The sequence below is a fragment of the Rhineura floridana genome, chromosome 7, assembly GCF_030035675.1.
Source record: "Rhineura floridana isolate rRhiFlo1 chromosome 7, rRhiFlo1.hap2, whole genome shotgun sequence".
NCBI classification, from domain to species: domain Eukaryota; kingdom Metazoa; phylum Chordata; class Lepidosauria; order Squamata; family Rhineuridae; genus Rhineura; species Rhineura floridana.
In genome coordinates, this window is record NC_084486.1 from 73,997,815 (window position 1) to 74,006,501 (window position 8,687).

The window sequence follows — 8,687 nt, forward strand, 5'->3', positions numbered from 1 at the left end:
CCAAGGGTTCCTAACCCCTGATATAGTCCATTTAGTTATCATGACTAATAGCTGTTTTCTAATTCCCTTTTAAGTTAGTAGCTGTCACCATATGTTGTGACAACAAATTCCGTAAGTTATTTATATGTTATGTGAATAAGCTCTCTTCTGTACCTCTTCCAACCATGTGCTACTCTTTTGGGGATGGGAGCAACCAAAACTGTTCACGGTGTTGTTGCTGCCTCATATAAAGGTATAATGATTCTAGCCATTTTGTTTTCAATCCCTTTTTCTAAAAATCCCCACCATGGAATTGCTGCTTTTCACTGCATGCTTCATTAAATTATCTGCCATGCCCCAATCCCCAATTCCTGAATGGTCAGCCAGTTCAGATTACATCATTGTATGTGTGAAGTTGGGGTTTGTTTATTTTTTGCCTAAATTGTCCGCTGCATTGTTCACATTAAGCCTGATACGACATTTCGTTGAACGTTCACCCAGTCTGGGGCAATCCTTTTTTACCTGTTCTCAGTTTGCTTGTGTTTTCAATATTGGAAATTCATGCATCCACTGACTTGGCCACCTCTCTGCTCCTTCCTGATTCCATATCTTTTATAAATAAGTATATAGTGTCAATCTCAACATACCTTAGGGGGAATCCCAGAATGAGACCTGTCAGTTTATTGCTACCTGAACTTCCACTTGTTTAATCAGTAATTCATCCATAAGAGGGCCTGCTAATATCCTTGTTCCAAAACTCTGTGCCCTGAAACTAAAAGCTTTTGGAAATCCTGTATATAATCACTTTCAATCACCCATATCCACATGTTTGTTAGAGTCTCAAAGATCTCTCTATGATTAGTGACGCAGAACCTCTTTTTGTGGAACTATGCTGATTCTTTCCTAGCAAGGCTTGTTCTTTCATGCTCTTAATTCTTCCTTTAATTATGGTTTCAACCAAATTACCTGAAACTAGGGTAGCAGGCCTGTCATTTTCTAGCTATTCCTGAATCCATTTTTTATAAATTGATTCTATGTTGGCTACCTTCCAATCTTCTGATAAAGAGGCCAGTTTTAGTAATATTACATTTAAAAAGTTCTGCATTTGAGAACTTTAAGTCAAGTGTGTACTACCCCCAACAGATGACTTATTTAATTGTTAAATGTGTCATTTAGTCGTAAAACATTGTTGCCATCCTCATAATTGAGGGATAGCTGGTATAGTTGTGCAAACAGTCAGAGTTTTGAAATGGGGATAGTCAGCCTTAATAATGGACACATTTAACTGGGCTAGCATGTACAGTAGTCAGATTGCAAGCTTGAGCAGAAGACAGACAAATTACACTTTCTTATATCTTATTCAGTGTTGTAAGAGAAGGAATGAATCAGAGGTGTTTCCTCTTGAGTTTCAAGAAGCATGTGGCCAAGAATAAGTCCACAAAAGGAGTTGTCTAGACACTGGAGAATCTTGGGAAATGCTTGTTGTAATTGGCAAGAGTCAGCATGACCACTTGGCAATTAATTCTGTCTTGATTAAAGCTGGGTTCCAATAGAGGTTATCTAGTCACCAAGCCAGGAGGGAGTAATTCCTAATTAGTTTTTCCCCTTGTTAGTAAACAGTTCTGGCTTGAGCATGGTGTTGCAAGCATGCTTGCGTATGAATGTTAGACCTGTTCCTACTCCTATGTTTTCATCCCTGCCATCCTTTTTGTGTATGTTGACTACAACTTTTCAGCCCATCAATATTTCATGGTTAACAGCATCCCATTTCTTTATAACTTGGCCATATTCTGGTGGAAAAAAATACTAGTATGGCCTTAAAATCAGAATGGCATTATTTATGTTCATCCACCTGGAACCTACAAATTAAAATGTGATTAAGAATGGAAATAGTTGCATAGACTGAATTGGAGTTGCAAACAGCTGTGGAAAACCACTTAGTAATAAGAGATTCTATTTTCTTCTGTTCTCTCTAGAAGGCTTCTTCAAGGTGATTTCCTGATCAAGGAAAGGGGGGGGAGGTTGAAGTAAAATTCACAGTAGGAATTACATTCTGAAGTAAATATCACACACACAAATAGGATCACATAATGAACTATAGGGCTCCATGTAAATATAGCAGTCCCAATTATTTGGGAATTTAAAAAGAGGAATGTTGATATTTTAGTTTTTGTATGTTGTGCCTCCTGTTTGCTGAGATCAATATGGCAATTTAGTTTGTGTTAAGCATCTGTAGCAAGGATCACCATCGTGGTGTCCTCCAGATGTTTTGGAGTACAGCTCCCATTTTTCCCAGCCAGCATGGCCAATAGTCAGGGATCAAGGACACCATGTTGGCTACCCATGACCTATACTGTCTCAAAGGTTGGTCTAGACTAGTATCTTGTCTTTGAACTATCTGGAAGAAACTATTCTTAAATGAATCATGTGAGAAGATAGATAAGGAAAGCCACATATGTTTTAGGGTTACATTGATCAATACTCATTCTAGCTGCAAGCTCAGGTTGGTATGATAAAATGGAGCCGTTACCAGACCACTGAGAAAACAAGAGAGAGGTATCAGAAATACAAACCACCACCACTAATGTAAAAGAACCAAAAACCCCATAAGGACTCAATAAGCATGGGATGTAGATTATCTGTTGTGGGGGAGATCAGAAATGGGGGAGATGGAATTGTCTGCTGAAGAACAGCATGGCTGATTGGAACTCTGAATGGGACTCTTATTTGCAATATTTTGTTACAGGTTTTGCTTATTTTAACTATTAGTGATAGTCTTATTTTCCTTGAGCTCATAGTGTCTTGGTCCTGAAAATTAAGAGAAAACACTTTTTCATTCTCTTTCTGCATTTATTGACTCCAGTTCTGACAAAATATTGTTACATTCAGTGTATTAAGCATAACAAAAAAAAGTAGTGCTTTTATAAATAACACAAGTTCCTTCAGTGTGGGTTGTATTCAACTAAGTCCTACTCGGAGTAGATCCAATGAAATAAATGAATCTTAAGCTGCTCATGTCTATTGACTTCAGTGGGTCTACTCCGAGTAGGACAGGCATTGAATACCACCCATTGTGAGCTTAGTCTCTGTGTTTTTCTGATTTGGAATTGGTACTGTCCCCTTTTTCCTTGTGAAAAGGTTTCTAGCTTACCCTAATCCTTGACATGCTAGTTTTTTATAAGCACATGGATTTTTCATAGGAAAACCACCCAAACATATAACATACACATCTTGCAATCTGAATATATTTTCCAAGAACAATTTTACCACATAGCCTGATATATAAATTGCCCTCTAGACACAGGAACATTATTTATGATGTACACCTAGGAGTTCAGTTAGTTGGTTTTCCCTTCTTAGCTAGGATGACTCGCATATTACTTAATTGTCCCAGAGTTCTCACTGGGACAAAGAAATTTGACCATATAACACCTGTCCTGGCGCAGCTGCACTGGCTACCGATATGTTTCCGGGCCAGATTCAAAGTGTTGGTTCTTACCTATAAAGCCCTAAATGGCATCGGACCACAATACCTGGTGGAGCGCCTCTCTTGCTATGTACCTACCCGTTCACTACGCTCGACGTCGAAGGCCCTTCTCCGGGTCCCAACTCATAAAGAGGCCCGGAGATCAACAACTAGATCTAGGGCCTTCTCGGTGGTGGTCCCCGAACTATGGAATGCCCTCCCAGACGAGATACGCCTGGCGCCTTCTTTGTTACCTTTTCGGCGCCAGGTAAAAACCTACCTTTTCGCCCAGGCTTTTTAAACATTTTAAATTTAATTTTAAACCTAATATGGATTTTAATTTATAAACTCAATGGCAATTCTATTTCGGATTTTTATCATGTTTAATGTTTTTATAATTGTATTATATTTTTCACACTTGCTCATATTTTAATTGTGATTTTATTTGTTGTACACCGCCCTGAGAGCTTTCTGCTATAGGGCGGTCTAGAAATGTAATTAAATAAATAAATAAATAAATTAAATTACTACCACTACAGCTGTGACTGAAGATAGTGGGTTGAGTAAGAAAATGTGGAGGGTCCAGTGGCTTCCAGTACACATTCAGATGGGAAGAGTAACAAGCGATTGCAAGTGCAGCATGGCCAGCCTTACCTTTAGGCAGAATGAGGCAACCACCTAAGAAGTAGAGAGGTGTTAGCAGATAGGGCCATGTGTGCCTGTCCTGCATTTCCTAAGATAGCTCTTGGCCTCCAGGAACAATGAAGGATGCTGTGCTGTTGCCAGTGTTGAATTGAGATTCAACTGCCAGTCCAGCCAGCCTTTGTACATGGAAAAGAGGGGGTGCCATTCGGCTCAAGCAGCAAAATGTCTTGGGCTGGACTTGGAATAGAAAAACAAGATACGATTGCTGTTTGAAATAATATGGAGTAGATAAATGGTTTTGTGCATCACAAAAAATGTAAACCAAAACTGTCCACTTTGGCCAATATATTATTTGGATCCTGCAGGTAACGACAACTGTTTCAGTCTGCCAACAACATGACAGCTGGATCAAGAAACTTCTGTGTTGAATATTTGCTCCTCCCCGATACAGTTATTGTTCAGTTACTTTTTTGTCTGAAACTTACAGCTGAAATAAATTATTTTTTTACTCCTGGAAAAAGAGGACAAAAGGTTAATTGGCAGAGTGACATGGTTCTTTACGTAACCGAAGTAAACATTCTGCATACCATCCTGCATACCCAACAGACAAATTTTTGGCTGACCGGTAACTTCACCAACAGGCTCAACGAAACCTCAGTGAATCCAGATTATCTTTTAAAACTCTTATATTATTAATCACAGATGTAATTCCAAGGTATGCATTAGAATTGTTTAGATTCTAGAGCAAATAGATAAGAAATGTCACCTGCTTTGTCTCACCTAATAATTTTAAGGCCATATAAATTGTCGGCAGTCCTATTTCTGGGCAACAGTAGTGACCTTGATTCATATTTTCTAGAATTAGGAACATAGGCAACTGCCTTACACTGAGTCAGGCCATCAGGCTATCTAGGTCAGTACACTGACGGGTTCATTTAGCTCAGTATAATGTCTGCACTGACAGGCAGCAGCTCTCCAAGGTTTCAGGCAGGATTCTTTCCCAGCCCTACCTGGAGATGCCAGGGACTGAATTTGGGACCTTCTGCATACAAGGCAGATGCTTTTCCACTGAGCTATGTCCCTTCCATCTGAAGTTTGTACATTTCCTGGTCATTGTGCGCATTCTCTGGTCAGTATGCATGGCTTCCAAGAAACATGCCTTTCCCCCCATCTCTTGTTCAGAAGTGTACAATCTGCCCCCCCCCCACACACAGAGTTGCTTCTTGTCCACCATTCAATCTTACATGGCCCACAACATACGCTCCCACTGATCAGCACAGCAGCAGGAAGAAGTGGGGAGGGCTCCAGATAAAGATTTAACATTTTTCTGCAGCCGAGCCCCCTTTTCACCACTCTTAACTGTTTCCCAGTCAGCTGAGCAGCATAAGGGGGACTGCAGGGAGCAGAATGTTTTAAACTTATGGAACTATTAGGCTGTGGACCCGAAGGAAAGTTTTAAATTTTCCCTCTGCCTCCCACAATTCTGATGGAAATTCTCCTATGCACGCTGCTGCTTTTAAGCTAAGAAAAAAGCTTAACAGCCTGTATGGGAATCAACCATCATGGGAATTGCAGAGAAGGGAAGATTTAACCAGCTGAAGAAGGATTAGCCATCAGGGAAAAGAAAACTGGGAGGGAAGGAGTGGATACTCAAGGTGCACAATAAACAAAAGATTCCACTAACAGATAATTTTATTTGTGTATCTTGCTTGTTCAATGGATTTACAACTAGCAGCTGTAACAAGATCACACACAAAAAATGAAAAAGGGAAACATTCACAGAAGAATTAACAGAACAGGGACTTCCGGGAAGGGTGACTTCGCTTGTGCCTGCTTTTGAGACGGGCTCCCGCCTCAAAAGAAGCTTATTCAGATATAAATCAGTCAGAACATTTTTTTTTTGACTGATGAAATTTCTCCCGGGCAGGGAGAAACGTAGAGATCAACCTCAAAAGCCTGTTTTTGTTGGGAGGACTGGATTTCATTAATTTATGAGAAAAGGTCCAGCCAGCAATGCCGGACGGACTTCCGAACAAGCTCTATCTGTTTAATGCGATACGTTTATCTTTTCTTCAAAGAGAAAACAGACTAACAGGCAAGCACCCTTCTTTCTATTATTTTTTTTACTTGGTTTAAATTGTTGCAGCAAAAAGAGATTTGTCAAATTAATCAGCTTTAAAGAACTTCTGGGTGAGCTATAACTCTTCTCTGTTATTCACGAAATTAACAGCTTATCTCTGTTTCTATTGCAAAAAGCTGTCCTGGAAGTGCATTCTAAAGATATAAACAGAAGAGGGATTTCTATTCCGAGGAACATTATATTGTCTGGGACTATTCTCTTTTTGGTCTATTTTATTTTGACGAATCTGCTTCTTCACGACGCCACTAACTGTTTTGATGCTGGGAACTAAATTTGTTTTGTATTTTTGAACATAGAGAGATAAGGCAGGCTGCTCTGTTTATACTGTGATGTCATCAAGCCTGGAATATTAACCCAATTGTTGCTGAAATAAGAAGTGGTTCTTCTTTATTTTTGTTTTGTTTTGTTTTCGTGGTTTTAAAAATGGCAATCAAGAAAGTGGCTGAGAATCTGGAAGTAATTATGTTTCAGAAAATAATGGATGAGATTGAGATAACGAAACAAACCCTGCGACAGGGCAGTAAGGAGCTGAAAATTGAACTGAGCAAAATGACGCAGGAGCTTAAAGAAATAGGGGATCCTGTGAGAGAGGAGAATGAGATCAGAGATGAGAAAAGAAAAAATAAAGGGAAGATACAAGCCCTGGAGATTGGAACAAATGTGGAATTGGAAAAAGATCTGGAGTTTATGGATATTAGAAATAAAAACTACTGTTTGGAATTTAACGTTATCTCTGAAGAAATTAATGAAGATATTAGAGATAAAGTTATCAATGGCTTGGATAATCTTCTGGACTGGAATGACGTGATGGAGCTTGATATGGAGAAAATATATGGAATTAACTGCAGCCATGTGACAATAGAAAAACTCTCAAGAGATGAGCCAGTGCATTTTGTAAAAAAGAAGAACACAGATATGACTTTACAACAATATTTCAGCAACTTATTCAGAATTGATGGCAAGAAAATATTTGGGATAGAGGAAATTCCCATCAGACTCTTATTATATGACTATGGTTATGACAGCAAGATTATTATGGAATACTGATAATGGAAGATTGGACACTGAAATTACTGGACTTAACAGGACTATTGAAGATGGAAGATGGAATTAATAGGGATAATGGAATAATGGCTATTGAAATTATTGGACCTAACAGATTTTGATGAGATGGATTAATCGATATGTTTATTTGGACTATGGTTATGACAATAAGATTATTATTATTATTAACGAGATGGATTAATCGACATGTTTATTAGGAGAAAAATTGATAGATATATTTCTTAAAGAATTGAAACCTCTCTTTGACTTTTTGTGGAAAGAATAAAGTAATGTTTATGAGATTTGATGATTAATTAAGATAACTACTGGAGGAAAGTGATTTTATAATATAATTTAAGAGACAGGATTGTTATATATTGTAGACCTACAACTGATTTGATCTGCGACAAATGGGAAGTCAACATTTTATTTTTTTGTTTAATCATTTTTGTTTTGTTTTGTTTTTTGTCTTTGAATGTTTTATGATTTTGTTTTGTATGTTTTATGAAAATTTGAATAAAAATTATTGTAAAAAAAAAGAAGAAGAATTAACAGAACAGCATTGGAAGGAGTAACTCACGCAGAAGCAGTGAAGGCTGATGCACACAAAATACTTTTATGTTGAGAATTTGGACCCATCATTGGATTTTCTGTTCATTTGAAGTCCACCCTAAATGCTTTGCTTTTTGGTACATTCCATGTCATTTATCATCTGATAATACAAGGTTTCCATTAAGAGAACAATCTTATTTAATCCCATTTATGAATTGCTTCCTTTGAAACATCTTGAAGCAGTTGCTATTTGTTAATTTTACATCAAAATGTTGTCATATAAAATACCTTTACATAGCATGAAGAGAAGATTGTAAAGCACTATATGGAGACATATCCAAAAGGGAAGATCAGTACAAGTGTCAAAAAGCACAATGGAATGATTGAATTCTGCTTAATGCTATGAGCTTTTAGTAATACTGTAACAAGACAACTGAGGAAATAACAAATGTGGGAGACTACCCCCTCGCAGAACTTTTCTACTGAAATCTTGACATACATTACCCCTTATGTTAAGTTGATAAGTATAGCATGAAATCACTGCATTAGGATAAAATCAGTCCTGGAACTGCTCCATGTTTGACAGTTCTGAGGTTAGCTAAGGCAACATGAAATTATTCTAACTATCCATCCCTTTAAAAGGATTAAATCAGCTCATGGAAAGTTAGCCTTAAGACTAACGGAACAAGTTTCAGACAAATAATTGTTATTTTACCCAGGGGATTTAGTTGGAATTTGAACCTATCGTCAAAGACATTATGTATCCAACCAAAACAAAAGAGAGTTCATGAATTGAAAGATAAATAATATGTGCTTGTACCATTTTTTAATGCAAATTGTAATTCTTATGTACATCAACTC